The sequence below is a fragment of the Idiotropiscis lumnitzeri genome, chromosome 8 (assembly GCF_059441095.1).
Source record: "Idiotropiscis lumnitzeri isolate Australia: NSW breed Sydney's pygmy pipehorse chromosome 8, RoL_Ilum_1.0, whole genome shotgun sequence".
NCBI classification, from domain to species: domain Eukaryota; kingdom Metazoa; phylum Chordata; class Actinopteri; order Syngnathiformes; family Syngnathidae; genus Idiotropiscis; species Idiotropiscis lumnitzeri.
The window spans coordinates 4539699-4555768 of NC_142398.1; the positions used below are offsets into that span (position 1 = coordinate 4539699).

A 16070-nucleotide genomic window follows, 5' to 3' on the forward strand; every position below is an offset into this window, starting at 1 on the left:
TCGCACACTTTTCTTTTAAATGCATTACCATATAAATTACAGAACCATCATGATAAGTTTAGTTATTTTATTTGTAGGTGGGTAGGTAGGCAGGATGGAAAAATATTAAGTGGGTAGATTTTTTAGCTTTATACGATGCAAGAACAGGTAGGTGGTGGGTACAGTATGTTAGCGGTCTTCTTCTCTGGAGCTCCTGGAGGATGAAGCAACTCTCTCCACCGTGGCTGCCCAGTTAGTGGTCCCCTAATCTGGGCTCAACAGCCAAGAAAGGAGCCTTGGCGTGAGAGCAGCTGCTCTGAGGTGGACAAAGAAGAACATTACGCATGCATACCTTAACAGCTATCACAGCTATAACACGGCAGCGTGGCTCTTCTGCTGTACATGTGGAGCCATGAATAATGTATGTGAGCACAGCCGTCAAATGGCAGGATGACAGATGTTCAGTGAAACATACTCGCACTGACACACACATATACGCACTCACACATGTGCACATTCATACGCATGCAGACACAATCTGCTACAAGTGCTAAGCTTTTGGCCACAAGTCAGTAAAATGCACAAACCTTGGACTTCAATTGTGGCTGCAAAGCTCCATTTAACCTTGCATGTGTGTGTGTGCGTGTAACCTTGTGTGCGCCTGTGCGTGTATGTCATGTATGCCAAGTATGAAGGTGTTAATGTACCAGCAGTCGGCAAGAAATTCATTTTTCTTTGATACCTTTCTTTATGCACAATTCTACCTACCAACAATATCTGCCGACTTACTTTATCCACTTACTTGTTGACCAAGTAAAAACATCTCCTAACTGACCATCCAACCCACATTTCCACCAAAAATAGCTCGTTTTCCATCCTACCAACCTGCCTACAGTATTTCTTCTACCTACCCATTTGCCGATTGTCCCTTAATGTTCCTACCTCCCTACCTAACGCCTAAGTGATGAAAATACCAAAACCTTTGTAGTCCTTCATCCTACATAATTACATGCTTACCTACCTAGCTACTGAACTTTCCATCCCGCCAAATCATCTTCCTACCAACTAAATTATAGTAAATTCCGAGGAGTAAAATATTCAGCATAAAATTCTACAATTTTGTGCCAAATTCTATGCTGAATATGTGTCATTATCCACACCGCTTATCCTGTACAGGGTCGCGGGAGGGTGCTGGAGCCTATCCCAGCTGACTCCGTGCGAAAGGCGCACTACACCCTGAACTCGTCGCCAGCCAGTCACAGTGTACATATGCTGAATATTCTACTGTCAAATGTTACTCTACTCTTAACTGGGACCAAATATTTGGACAGTACAATGTACTCTACCAAATTGACTGTGTATCTACCCTTTCCATCACACCAAAACATTTTCTGACTGACCAACTTACTGTACATACCAACCTACCTACCTAACTACCTACCTACTTGTTTCCATCCTACCTACCGACTTACCACCTGACTCCTGAGTGACCAAACAACTTCACAGTTATCCGCCAACCCTTTACCCACCGTTTTTCCTCACTTCTTCATTAACTATCAACCTGCCTTTCCACTGTTTACCTCCCCTCATACCTGTTGAAATTGCAACCTATCAATCCACGTCATCTTTCTCTCGTATGTTCTTTACAGTACCTAGCAATATGAATTTGATCACAGCTACCGCAGACTTTCAGAGCAATCCAAATCACCAGGGCTCTCGCGCTGATGTTGCGTAATCACCAAAGATGGGCACCTTACCCTATTTTGCCGGTCCATCCCGTGTCCTTAGTCCAAGACGTGGGCACACTTTTGTCCTTACACTTTCGTCCTCATTCCTAAAAGTAGCCAACCTCCGTCTTTGCTCTTTGAAAGCATTTCATTTGTTGCATTTAACTATTATTAATTAATATATATATATATATATTTATATATATATATTATATAATATGTATAATATAATTAAACTGAACTCTCTCAGGGCGGCACAGTGGCCGAATGGTTAGCACGATGTCCTCACAGTGAGAGACAGGATCGGGCGTGGGTTCGATCCCGGCTCCGGCCATCCTGTGTGGAGTTTACATGTTCTCCCCGTGCTTGCGTGGGTTTCCTCCGGGTGCTCCGGTTTCCTCCCACATTCCAAAAACATGCATGGCAGGCCAATTGAACACTCGAAATTGCCCCTAGGTATGAGTGTGAGTGCGGATGGTTGTTCGTCTCTGTGTGCCCTGCAATTGGCTGGCAACCAGTTCAGGTTGTCCCCCGCCTACTGCCCGAAGATAGCTGGGATAGGCTCCAGCACCCCCCGCGACCCTAGTGAGGACAAGCGGTACAGATGATGGATGGATGGATGGATGAACTCTCTCACACACACACACAACCACCCTTACCTAGCAGAACAGCAACGTAATGTGTTTTGATTAATCCAATTTCGTATTATTTTCCATCTCATTATTTATTCTTTCATTTATCTAATTTATATATTTAATTCAATAATTGTTGTATTGCACTGGAGAGGGGTGCTCTCTAATCTCGTTGCACACTGTACAATGACAATAAAGGGAATTCTGATTCTGATTCTGATCCGAACCACACGCAAATAATAAATAATAAATAAATTTGTACTTACCTTAGTTTCTTCGGACTAGCCAAGTCGCGGGTCTTAATGTTATTAAATGGGGTATTATCTATATTTTGGCGCTGACGAGGCAGTGTGGGACATTTACACTTTTGTATAAAACAGCAAGCAATAGAATAAGCTTGCAGTTACTTACATTCAGACAATGACGAGGTGTATGGAAGTTATTTGTCAACACGTCATCATGGATGATGATGTCATATCAAACTAAAATTATTCCACAACAGCAAACTGAAAAGCATACTCACAAATAATGATTAAGAATAAAATAAAAAATGACGAAATATAATTGACACAAAACATGCCATTTAGCTCCTTAGTGCCACAACGCATACTGGGAGCGTGTACTGGAACCTTCCTCAGATTGTTGTTGTCACGCAAGGCAAATTCACAGATGAGCAGGGTTGCAATGAAGAGATGGCTGGATTTAATGTACTTCATCCATTTGCTCAAATTAAACGCAATTTAAATGCTTATTTTGGCTCTCATATGCTTCTTCACACAGCAGCACGTACCCATTCTCCCTCCTCGAGAGAGAGAGAGAGAGTGAGAGAGAGAGCACAACAAAATATTTCATTCTGCTCTGAGTGCAACTATTTGAATTCTATTCTCGCAGTACAAAAGCCCACCTGTGGCCTTGCTTAGTCCCTCCTTTTCTTAAAAAAATTAATTAAATTAAAAATACTTTTCGTTCTCCGTCCTCCGCCCCAAAAATAAGCATCCGTCTGGGACGGAAGGACAAACCGTTCCGTACAGGGATGAAATCCCCATCTCTGGTAATCACCCATGACGGTTCCCAGATTATCTGCGAAGTGTGACTGGTAGAGAGCTGGCAGGTAAATCGTGATGGACATTCTGGTAAATGCACTTTAGTATGGTAGGATTGTGGGGATTGAATATCTTGGACCGCAATGGACAGCTGAGAGTGCCACCCGTTGGCAGCAAAATGCCAGTGGGAGGCTTTTAGAAGGGCGTCCAGACCAGACCGGTGCGTGGCAGATGGTGAAACAGGCCGAGCAATGGCGATATGTCCTGACTAGCTGAGAGTGGCATATTTAATTAGCGTCACAATGATTACTGTCGAGGTGTTATGCTCACAGGGCAGACCTGGACGCCGGACAAGAAACGTTAAAAGCGCTCACTGAGTTTCTATGAGAAGAAAAAAAAGAAATGATGGCAACAGTTCCTTGAAGAATAAGGTTTAGGATTTATAATCAGGGTTTGAAACAACAGTAAGGGTTTCATGGCAGGATTTATATTTCAAACAAAGGTTCAAGTTTGAAAATGGGGTTTGAAACCCAAGTTAATTTTCAAAGGCAGGTTTTAGGTTTCAAACAAAAACTGAATTTTAAAGTTTGGGGTTTCAAAGCCGAGCGTAGGTTTAAAATTGTGATTTGAAATTAAGGTTGTGCTTTTATATTAGGGTTTCAAGCCTGATTTAGGTTTTCAAACTAGAAGTTCAAGGCAGGTTTTGGGTTTCAAAATTGGACTTTTAATGTGGACTTAGGGTTTTTAAATGAGGGTTTGAATCATAAGCTAGGGTTTGAATTTATGAAACTAGTCAGGGCTTTAGTTTCAAACCAAGGGTAGGTCTTAAAAAAAGAATAAGGATTCTCAAATTAGGGTTTCAAAACAAGGTTACTGGTTTTTGCATAAAGCAGATTTTGAATGGTCGTTTTAAGACAGGGTTGGTGCTCCAAATAAGGGTGTGGAGTGTGGGTGAGGGGTTCAAATAAGCATGAGGCCTAACATAGCTGAGGTTTTTGTTCCTCAACCCAAAACAATAAAAGTTCCTCTAACTCAAATTAGAAAGGCTTTGAACAAAGCTTTCTGATTGATTGATTGATCAGCTCATCTTGTTGTTGACTGGAACAAAAGCTCACAATGACCGAAACACTATGTATATATATATATATATATATATATATGTATATATATAAAATAGAGCACAGCTCAGCAAGGTCATGGCAGGAAATCAGATTGTTGTGATGCAAGAAGTGAATGCACGCAGCGAATCAATATGCTAATTTGGACACAATGAGATGACATCGGCAGGGATCAGCACACTTCACACTGATGCCAATTCCACATCGCAACTGTCTATTGGCAACTTTCAGGAAGCACTTCGTAGCAGCTCAGCAATGATTCCCCACACCATCTTGCTTGAGTTAACAAAGTGAGAACGCTGTTTCTTAATCTAAAACATAATATGGGGGGAATAGTATTTTATGTTGATGAAATTGTGGCTTTTTCCTCCCCAAATGACAATCTTTCATCTAAAAATGCAAGAGTTGATCTTTTAGGGCAGGCATCACCAAATGGCGGACCGTGGTCCGGATCCGGACCGACAGATGTTTCGGACTGGACCCATGACCAATCAATGATGAATTTTTTTCAGGGCGCATTCGCAAACGTTGACGCTGCAATTCTAGTAAATACGGAAAAGGCGTCACTGATTTGAGCCAATCAAATCTTTTGTTTACGATCCACTGCCAATTGCGCAGCAGACCGGAAGAGAGTGCTGCTGACAGTATGCCTTGCTAAAAAGTTAGCAAGGTCGATGCGTCTTGTTTTAAATGAATGGACGGAGAAATTTAGTTTCGTTCTGGCTGCAGCCGATTCAAAACCAGTGTGCATCATATGCTCCGAAACCGTCGCAACATTGCGAAGCGCCACTACGAAACAAAGCACCGCCCTTTTCTGCAAAGTTATCCGCTGAAGTTTGAGGTGAGCGCATGCAAAAACATCGAACTTCGAGTGCAGTATAACAGATGTTTACATTTTCGTTTACATCCCAGCGGCATGAAAACGAATGTTCACTAAAAGTATCATGGATTTTGGGGAAACATAAAAAAACATTCAGTGATGGGGAAGTTGTGAAGGAGTGCTTAAATGTGGTTGCACAAACATTATTTATAAAGGAAAACACAAAGCCCAGATGTGTGAAATAATCTACCAAATCCCAATGGCCCTGACTCCGTTCCAACCCAGATTTAAGTCACTGGCAGGGCAGTCACAAACTCATTTTTCTCATTAAGAGAAGTTAAAAAATTATTCAAAAGAAAAAGTGGTGTCAAAAATCATTTTGAATTCGTTTTTCATGAGGACAGCCATTTTTATTGATTGTGTACTGAACATGTTGACCTGTTTTACTTGGATAATTAGGCTTTCCGTTTTTTTTTAGGCTCATAACTCTTTGATTTAAGAAAAAAAAACGTAAAAGATGTTAACTCAATGCTTAGGACTTGATATATTTTTGCAGGAGATATTTTACTGTTTTTTCTGGAAGTGGCAAACTTAAATTCCTGGAGCCACAACAGCATCGTGATGTGTTTTTATATACCCTATTCAGTACTAAATTCCATTGCACTCTCTTATTTATTTATCTAATTTATATATTTGTCTGTATTATTGTTGTATTGCACTGGAGAGGGGAGCTCTCTAATCTCGTTGCACACTTGAGTACAATGACAATAAAGGGATTTCTAATTCTAATTCTAATTCTAGTACCCGTTGGCAACTTATCTTTTTCTTTTTTAAGCTCAATGCACAGTAAAAGAGTCAAATTAAACATCCATCCATCCATCTTCTGTACCGCTTCTCCTCACTAGGGTTGCGGGGGGTGCCGGAGCCTATCCCAGCTATCCTTGGGCAGCAGGCGGGGGACACCCTGAACAGGTTGCCAGCCAATTGCAGGGCACACAAAGACGAACAACCATCCGCATTCACACTCATACCTAGGGGCAATTTAGAGCGTTCAATCGGCCTGCCATGCATGTTTTTGGAATGTGGGAGGAAACCGGAGTACCCGGAGGAAACCCACGCAAGCACGGGGAGAACATGCAAACTCCACACAGGATGGCCGGAGCCGGGATCGAACCCACGCCCGATGCTGTCTCTCACTGTGAGGCCATCGTGCTAACCAGTCGTCCACCGTGCCGCCCTAAAATTAAACAAATAAAAGTAAAAAAAAAAAAGCATCCACGTTTGTTGCATCTTGCTCATTCCCTCATCCTGCATATTTGCTCAAACCTCCCCTTTCTACTCACCCAGAAGGAGGGAAAAAAGCACCTGGAATCCAACTGACTTAAAAAAAAGTGGCATTTTTACTCAACTCTTGACGCTGCCAATCATATTGCGCCCTGCTTAGAAGTCCCATCAAATAAGAAATGAGGAGCTCCATATCATTGAGCAGTTATTGAAACCTTGACTTCTTTTTAAAACCGGTAATCTGCCCATATCTAAATACAGTAATTAGATTGTGGTCCTAAAATGATGACTTTGTCAAAATATTCTATTAAAATTTGATTTGTGAAATTATTATTGCGGGTGGCACAGTGGTTGACTGGTTAGCACGATGGCCTCACAGTGAATGTCAGGTTCGCCGGTAGGCGAGGAGGAGGTGGACCCAAAGGTGCGAGGAAGCAGGGAAAAGGGTAAACTAAAGGGAATTTATTAAATTAATCAAATGAGGACAAACAACATGGCGTGGACAAACAAACGTGGCAGGGTGCAAAAAGACTAAGACGAACTAAACGCGACTAAACAGAACAAAAGCCGAGGAACAAGACAGTGACAAAAACCAGGGACATGAGAGGGAGCGAGAGCAAGAACATGGCCGTGAAGGAGATCAGGGAGCGGTCGTGACAGTCCAAACGGAGTAATGTTCCGACAATGAGTTGTTGGGATGAGGTGTTTATATAGTCCAGTCATTAGGAGTGCGGATGGGCATCAGGTGTGTGAGCTGACGGGGAACAGGTGCGTGGCTGGTGAGGGCGAGGTGCTGAGGGGAAACGCCCCTACTCAGCAGATCAAAACAATAACAAGTGCACATGGCCGGGAGGTGAAGAAAACAATAACAAAACCGCATGAACATAAAAACAATAACAAAACCCCAGTCATGTCCGACGCGGATCATGACAGTACCCCCCCCTCAAGGGACGGATTCCAGACGTCCCAAAAAAACAAACACGGAGAAAAAAAAAAAAAAACACAAAAAAGGAACCCCAAAATTGTCCAAGAACGAGGGTGGGCGGAAGGGGTCGGGAGGTGGGACCAAGGTCCGCGAACGAGACCGGTCTGGCGGATGTCCAGGGGGCCAGACCAGCGAGTCCCGACGGGGCCATTCGGGTGGACGTCCGGGCACACCCGAGACAGGAACGTGGAGCGGCGTCTGGTCGTCGAGCCCCGCCGAGACAGGAACGTGGAGCGGCGGCGGGTCGTCGCATCCCGCCGAGGCAGGAACGTGGAGCGGCGCCTGGTCGTTGACCCCCGCCGAGGCAGGAAGGTGGAGCGGCGGCTGGTCCTCGAGCCCCGCCGAGGCAGGAAGGTGGAGCGGCGGCTGGTCCTCGAGCCCCGCCGAGACAGGAACGTGGAGCGGCGGCTGGACCTCGAGCCCCGCCGAGACAGGAACGTGGAGCGGCGGCTGGTCCTCGAGCCCCGCCGAGACAGGAACGTGGAGCGGCGGCTGGTCCTCGAGCCCCGCCGAGACAGGAACGTGGAGCGGCGGCTGGTCCTCGAGCCCCGCCGAGACAGGAACGTGGAGCGGCGGCTGGTCCTCGAGCCCCGCCGAGACAGGAACGTGGAGCGGCGGCTGGTCCTCGAGCCCCGCCGAGACAGGAACGTGGAGCGGCGGCTGGTCCTCGAGCCCCGCCGAGACAGGAACGTGGAGCGGCGGCTGGTCCTCGAGCCCCGCCGAGACAGGAACGTGGAGCGGCGGCTGGTCCTCGAGCCCCGCCGAGACAGGAACGTGGAGCGGCGGCTGGTCCTCGAGCCCCGCCGAGACAGGAACGTGGAACGGCGGCTGGTCCTCGAGCCACGCCGAGACAGGAACGTGGAGCGGCGGTGGACCGTCGGACGCCGCCGAGGCCGTGACGAGAAGCGACGGCGCATCGTCGAAGGCCGCCGAGGCAGAGTCGAGAGGCGGCGGCGTGTCGTCGTCCACCGCCGAGGCAGGAGCCAGGAGCGACCGTGGGTCGTCGAGCGCTGCCGGGGCAGGCCCTTGCGACGGGCGCAGGACAGGCGCCGTCGGATCTTGGGCCGGAGGCGGACGCGGGACGGGCTCCGCAGGAACGTGAGCTTGGGGCGGACGCACAATGTGCTCCGCCTGAACGCGAACCTGGGACGGACGCACAACGTGCTCCGCCTGAACGTGAACCTGGGACGGACGCACAACGTGCTCCGCCTGAACGTGAACCTGGGACGGACGCACAACGTGCTCCACCGGGACATGGACTTGGGGCGGACGCGGAACGTGCTCCGCCGCAACATGGACTTGGGGCGAACGCACGACGCGCACCGCCGGAACATAAACTTGGGGCGGACGCCGGACGGGCTCCGCTGAAACGTGAGCTTGGGACGGACGCACAATGTGCTCCGCCTGAACGTGAACTTGGGACGGACGCACGACGTGCTCCGCCGGAACGTGAACCTGGGACGGACGCACGACGTGCTCCGCCGGAACGTGAACTTGGGACGGACGCACGACGTGCTCCGCCGGAACGTGAACTTGGGACGGACGCACGACGTGCTCCGCCGGAACGTGAACTTGGGACGGACGCACGACGTGCTCCGCCGGAACGTGAACTTGGGACGGACGCACGACGTGCTCCGCCGGAACGTGAACTTGGGGCGGACGCAGGGTCTGCTCCGCCTGAACGTGGACTTGGGGCGGACGCAGGGTCTGCTCCGCCAGAACGTGGACTTGGAGCGGACGCGGGACATGCGCCGCCGGAACAGGGACTTGAAGCGCCGGAACGGGGCTCAGCAGCTGGCGGGGAGCCGGGACGGGGCTCAGCAGCTGGCGGGGAGCCGGGACGGGGCTCAGCAGCTGGCGGGGAGCCGGGACGGGGCTCAGCAGCCGGCGGGGAGCCGGGACGGGGCTCAGCAGCCGGCGGGGAGCCGGGACGGGGCTCAGCAGCCGGCGGGGAGCCGGGACGGGGCTCAGCAGCCGGCGGGGAGCCGGGACGGGGCTCAGCAGCCGGCGGGGAGCCGGGACGGGGCTCAGCAGCCGGCGGGGAGCCGGGACGGGGCTCAGCAGCCGGCGGGGAGCCGGGACGGGGCTCAGCAGCCGGCGGGGAGCCGGGACGGGGCTCAGCAGCCGGCGGGGAGCCGGGACGGGGCTCAGCAGCCGGCGGGGAGCCGGAACGGGGCTCAGCAGCCGGCGTGGAGCCGGAACGGGGCTCAGCAGCTGACGTGGAGGCGGCGTGGGTGGCAGCAGCTGACGAGGAGGCGGCATGGTCTGTGCCGCTGACGGGGAGGCTGCGGCGGGCCGGGCGCAGCAGGCGGGCCGGGCGCAGCCGAGACGGGGGAACTGATCCCTATCAGCCTGCCGCCATAGGGAATCAGGGGAATGGGAGACCCGAGGGACCGAGACTATGGGTGCTGGTGAACGTGAGCTATGATGCGCAAGGGGAACGTGATCAGGTGCGGAAAGCGACGGTGGACGAGGGGAGCGACGGGACCGTGACTTACGTGACTTTGGACGTGGTGAACAACGCGAGGTAACGTGGGAGGTTGTCTCAAAAAACTCAAATGACGAAGGTGACAGAAATGGTTGGGGGGGAGGAAGGTGACGGCTCAAAAATAACTCAGCGTTGCGCTGGGCGACTAAGAGAGTGGCAATATATTCAAAATCATAGTCGTGATCGGGATCGGAAAAAATGTGAGGGGCAAGGTGCTCAAAATCATACTCGTAACCGGACTTACTTGAATCGTGAGGGGGTGAAAAGGCTTGGTGCTCAAAATCATCGTCATAATCGGAATCAATAATCAGGTGAGGGGGTATGACAGGGAGGCCGTCGATTTTAATACCGTGAGACGCAGAGGAAGCAACAGACGAGGTACGGGGCTGGTCGGCAGGCTGATGAGGGCGGTTGTCCGATCGGCGACGACGATGACGTCGCCGAGAGTTTCCCGCAGGGTCCGTAGTTGGTCGGAACATTCTGTCGGGTTCGCCGGTAGGCGAGGAGGAGGTGGACCCAAAGGTGCGAGGAAGCAGGGAAAAGGGTAAACTAAAGGGAATTTATTAAATTAATCAAATGAGGACAAACAACATGGCGTGGACAAACAAACGTGGCAGGGTGCAAAAAGACTAAGACGAACTAAACGCGACTAAACAGAACAAAAGCCGAGGAACAAGACAGTGACAAAAACCAGGGACATGAGAGGGAGCGACAGCAAGAACATGGCCGTGAAGGAGATCAGGGAGCGGTCGTGACAGTCCAAACGGAGTAATGTTCCGACAATGAGTTGTTGGGATGAGGTGTTTATATAGTCCAGTCATTAGGAGTGCGGATGGGCATCAGGTGTGTGAGCTGACGGGGAACAGGTGCGTGGCTGGTGAGGGCGAGGTGCTGAGGGGAAACGCCCCTACTCAGCAGATCAAAACAATAACAAGTGCGCATGGCCGGGAGGTGAAGAAAACAATAACAAAACCGCATGAACATAAAAACAATAACAAAACCCCAGTCATGTCCGACGCGGATCATGACAGTGGAGAGGCTGCGGGTTTGATTCCGGCTCCGGCCTTCTGTGTGGAGTTTGTCTGTTCTCCCTGTGCCTGCGTGGGTTTTCTCTGGGTACTCCAGTTTCCGCCCACGTTCGAAAAACATGCATGGCAGGTTGATTGGACACTCTAAATTGCCCCTAGGTATGGGTGTGAGCGCGGAATTCTTGTTTGTCTACGTGTGCCCTGCGATTGGCTGGCAAGTTCAGGGTGTGTCCCGCCTACTGCCCGAAGATAGCTGAGATAGGCTCCAGCACCCCCTGCGACCCTTATGAGGAGAAGCGGTATGGATAACGGATGGATGTAAAACACTATTGCTATTCATATACAGGTTTGATTTTTTTTTTTCCTTTCTTTTTTTTTTATTGAAGATTGGACGTCCATAATCTTATAAAATGGTGACTTAATTTCTTTATTTAAAAAAACTTTTTGTTTGGATGATATTATTTTTTGATTTGCAACTATCTCAAAAATAGAACTTTATTTTTCTAAATTGTCAAACTTTCCCCCCTATTTCCCCTTTTTAACCCGATATTGCCAAACGCATCAAATTTGATACAAGAATTTCTGAGCCTTATTGCATCGACAAGAGTTTGCCATAGAGTAGCCAGTTGCCATAGTTTGCCGACAGAGTTACTGTTAAAAGTGGAAGTTTTCCCCCCAAAAATGCTGATGTTATATAATTTAAACGTCAGAATGGCACACAATACCCATGGTATCATTTGTAATACAAATATGAAATCATATTTACAAATATTTTTTGATTTTGTTAAAGAGCCAAATAAAGTTTTCAGATTCCAAAAATGGGAATTTTCTAGCCATTGTTTCTGGGGTCAGGCATTATAGGGTCAAATCAAAACGAACATCATGTACTTTGTATATTTTCTTTTCAGTGAGACACAAATATTTTTAAGTAATTGTAAAAATTGCATCATGCACTGTGAATGGCTCTGAGGGAAATTCCATGATGTTAACTGCAAAAAAACAAAAAAAAAGAAGGATCGTCACGACCAAGCGATCAACTGTAGATTTTTTTACACAGTGAGCGCACGCATAGGTGCACGTGGAGGTTGTGTGTAAGGGGAGGAGGAGGGACGGGGGGGGGGGTTAATTCCTTCTCGAGCATCACTTGAGGAATTCCCAGAGTTTAGAAGCAAGAAGGAAGAAGAGGAGGACCGACAGTCGGATGGACGCATCTGCGGCAGCGGCGAACTCGAACCTGCAGCTCCTCCAATGACGCCGCCGAGCGCGTGCGGATCGCGGGGAGACAGAGGGGGGCGAGGAGGAGGAGGAGGAGGAAGAGGAGAAGACACTCCCTGCTCCCGCTCAGGTTGTCCGCGGCCACGGTGACACCGCTTCAACTGTCGCTCAAGAAGAACCACGCGGCTCGGCGCGGGATCCCTCCGCCAAGGCGCGCGGTGTGTAGATGCGCAACCCGGTGCGCTCGTGCACGCTTCGCAAAAAGTGTGTGACACGTGCAACAGGATTCCAAGCAAGCGGGAATGTTTGGACGCTCGTGCACGTGGAATACCTAACAGGAGAGCCCGGTTTGGATTGCCTCCAGAACTGATCTGGACTTCCATAGTGGATCCGGATTTTTCCCCCCATTCTGGATTACCAGGATTTATTCTTCTGATTATTGTTTTATTTTTTGAAACACGGCTGAGGAGGTTTCATGTCGGAGAAGAGGGTGAGCGACATTTTATGTTTTCATCAAAATACATGTGTTCGTTTCTGTTCTTTTTTTGGGGGGGTCACGTGATCTGTACCAGGACAAGTTTGGATGTGTGCCATTCAATGAAACGACGCCTTGCACGAGCAGATCGATACGGTTTTAATGACGTCGATGCAACAGAGGGCGCTCTATCGGCTCGGCCGCTTTCGCTCGTGACCACTCCATTCACGTGCACGTAATTCACGATTGGGATAAAAGTCTTAATTGGGTGTTTGGAGTTGAAGTGCATGTGCGCTGTTCCTCATGTTTTGGTTGCTTTTTTTGAGTTGGATGAGAACATAGGCAGCCATAGTCGTTTTACTACTTGGAGTGTTCAGAAGTTGTCATATGGCACACAAAGGATAAGTTCAAAGTTCAAGGTCACAGTAATGTCAAAACCGCAAAATTTAAAAAAAATCACAAATTTTTCTGCTTTTGTCAAAATTTCAGTGGACACTTTGTCCATATCAAGCCGCCTTAAGTTGTTTGCATTTTTCTGGTGATTGCTTCTCATTTCAATACGATCTTTCACAACTTTCAACTTTCACAAGGTTTGAAATGGCATGATTGCAAACTATATTACATCACATGTCATTAAAGGCTCAACATCGGCATTTCGGATCACTCGTTAGTTTGTCAAGATGATGTTAAATCATGATGTCTGACTGGAAAGTCCGTTTTTGGCATGGAAATGAGAATTTATTTTCCCTCAAGGACAAATGATCAGTACAACCTAACCTATAGTGGTGTCAAGAGGTCGAGTGGTGATTGTCAAACACAGGAAGCTGTGTAGGGGTGCGTGTGTGTGTGCACATGTGTGGGACCAGGTGGATGAATATGGTTTATGTTTGAACATATATTTGAGTAGCTATTTGATAAGCAACGCTAAGTGTGTTCCGGTGTCAAACCGTAGAAAAATTTGACTTTTTGTCTGTATTCTGCCTTTTTTTAACAAAAAATATTTTCTAAAAAAAAAATAATAATAATTTTGATTTAAAAAGAAATCCTATGACTTTTAAGATTTTTAAAGACCTTTATCTTCATCATTTGTCATTATTTAAGACAGTTTGAGAAAAGATATCTAGCAAAACAGCTAGAAAAAAGGGTCTTACGCTAACCCTACGACCACACCATTTTTTAAAAGAAAATGCAACTTTTTTTTCTCATGAAATAAAAATGATTAAAAACAAAAATATTTTATTTTTGTCAGATATTTTTTGAATAGGTCTAACAAAAGCATCATTTATGGCAATTGTTATTATTATTTGCAAAAACCTTTCCATAAAAAGAGCTGTATCTTGAAAAGAAAAAGGAATTTATTTGTTAAAAAAGCGATTATTTTTGCACGATACAAAACATAACTATAAAAACCAAAAATAAAGACCAGGCTTCTTTTAATATTTTTTAACTAGAAAGAAAATGAAAAACAAGACAATAAAACTTTGTTTCCTCAAGAACACACACATTTTTCTCAGAAAAGAAGATAAGAAAAAGCATAATTTCCACCCAAAACATTTCTTGAAAAATTATGACTGTCAAAAATTTTTTTCAAAAAGCAATGTTAAAAAACAGGGGTATTTCAGTCTTTAAAAACTACAATTGTTTGAAATAACAATGCTTTCATTGCACAATCACGATACAAAAAATACTTAAAAAAAGGCTATAAGGCTTGTAAGGTTGTCACATTTATTTTAGAACCCCCACCAAATATATCTCAATATTAAAGACATACATACACAGTTATGGCTAAGAAAATTTAAAACATTTCTTTTCTTATCTCGAAACAAAATGAATTACCATCGCTGATTTTTCCTCACCAAACCTCTAAAAGAAGCATTAAATTAAAAATCATGCTTGCTGCTGCCAATAGGGGTCACTAGATCCAACATGCAGCAAAAAACATACAGAACAAGTGTCCACCTTGTCGTCGCTGCTCACGTGCACCTAGTAAATATTCAATATACATAAAAGAATAAAAGGGCAAGTCGACCCATGGTTTTCAGCCGCGTCAGTGTGCAATGGCGACACACTATGCTCTACATGCTTTGCGTACCTTCAGGGATGAAGGTTCTAGATCGCAGCAAGATCACACTACAGAGGGGGTGACGTCACAGGGATCTCATGTCAATGCTTTGATTCATTCTGCATTGATACAGTCCTCTCGCTGAAGGTGGATGCATTAACATCATTAATATATATATATATATATATATATATATATATGTTAGTTATATCAAGTTATTAATTTTTTAAAACTAATTAATCACAAAAATCCATGATTAATTGCGATTAATCAAATTTTTCAACTACTATTTTTTTGTGACGCTTGGAACAGACATTTACATGAATAATATCTTGGAATTGATGCAAAATCACCCAATATGAAGTATATTTAATTCAAATACTGTTCTAATAGCTTTCTTTGATTCTTGAATACCATCTAAATGGAGGCGTCTTTACAGGCATTTTTTTTTCGAAATATTTCTCAAAACTCCACACAAGCTCCACACTCCACTAGCAGTGTTGGTTTGCAAGGCCCAGTGGTAACTTGAACACGATGTTTTGTTCTGAGACGTGCTAAAGATGGGTGATGTCACAGGGAGCATGTACATCTTTAGTGCGTCTCAGTGACGGGCAGTGCATTTCACACGTAGGCCATCAGTAAAGTCCTACTTAGTCCAACTTGAATGAATCCCAATCATAAAACCACAGTTGGACAAATATACAGAAACACACTTACGCACTACCGAGTGAGTCTTGGACGACTTGGCTTCTCTTGAAAGGTCTGTCTTGAAAATGACCTCACAAGTGTATCTGCAATTAAATCCATGCATATATTCATTATTCAGCAACAAAGTGTTTGAAGTAACTACATAATAATATTACATAATAATAATAATGTTAGTACATAATAAGTGTGGCCAACTAACGCTAAAGAAAAAGCAAATGCAGGAAGCGAGGGCTATGCTGAGGGCTTTCATAATAACCTTAACCACTAACCGACTGCACCTCCTCACCCTTCATCATTTTACCTTATGTTATTTGCTGCTGTGACCAATCGAGCGGCCGATCGTCCTCCTGCTGCCGCCTGCCCACAAGCAACCCTCAATCACTGCGCACCTCGCCTCGATCGATCCGGCCCCATAACTCAGGGCATCCATGCCTGACCTTGACCACCAGTCTTTCCTGCCCCCTGGGGATGAGACACACACATGCCATCTATTTCTATAAATGTCA

General features: G+C 46.5%; 1 protein-coding gene across 1 annotated transcript in view; it reads left to right on the forward strand.

Annotated features, from left to right (window-relative positions):
- Positions 1-12289: 12289 nt before the first annotated feature.
- The window catches only part of cacna1ib (calcium voltage-gated channel subunit alpha1 Ib), a 151925-nt gene continuing 148144 nt past the window's right edge, over positions 12290-16070 (forward strand). The window contains exon 1 of the mRNA XM_088302635.1: positions 12290-12809. The gene's annotated coding sequence lies outside the window, so the exon portion shown is untranslated. The remainder of the gene's footprint in view (positions 12810-16070) is intronic.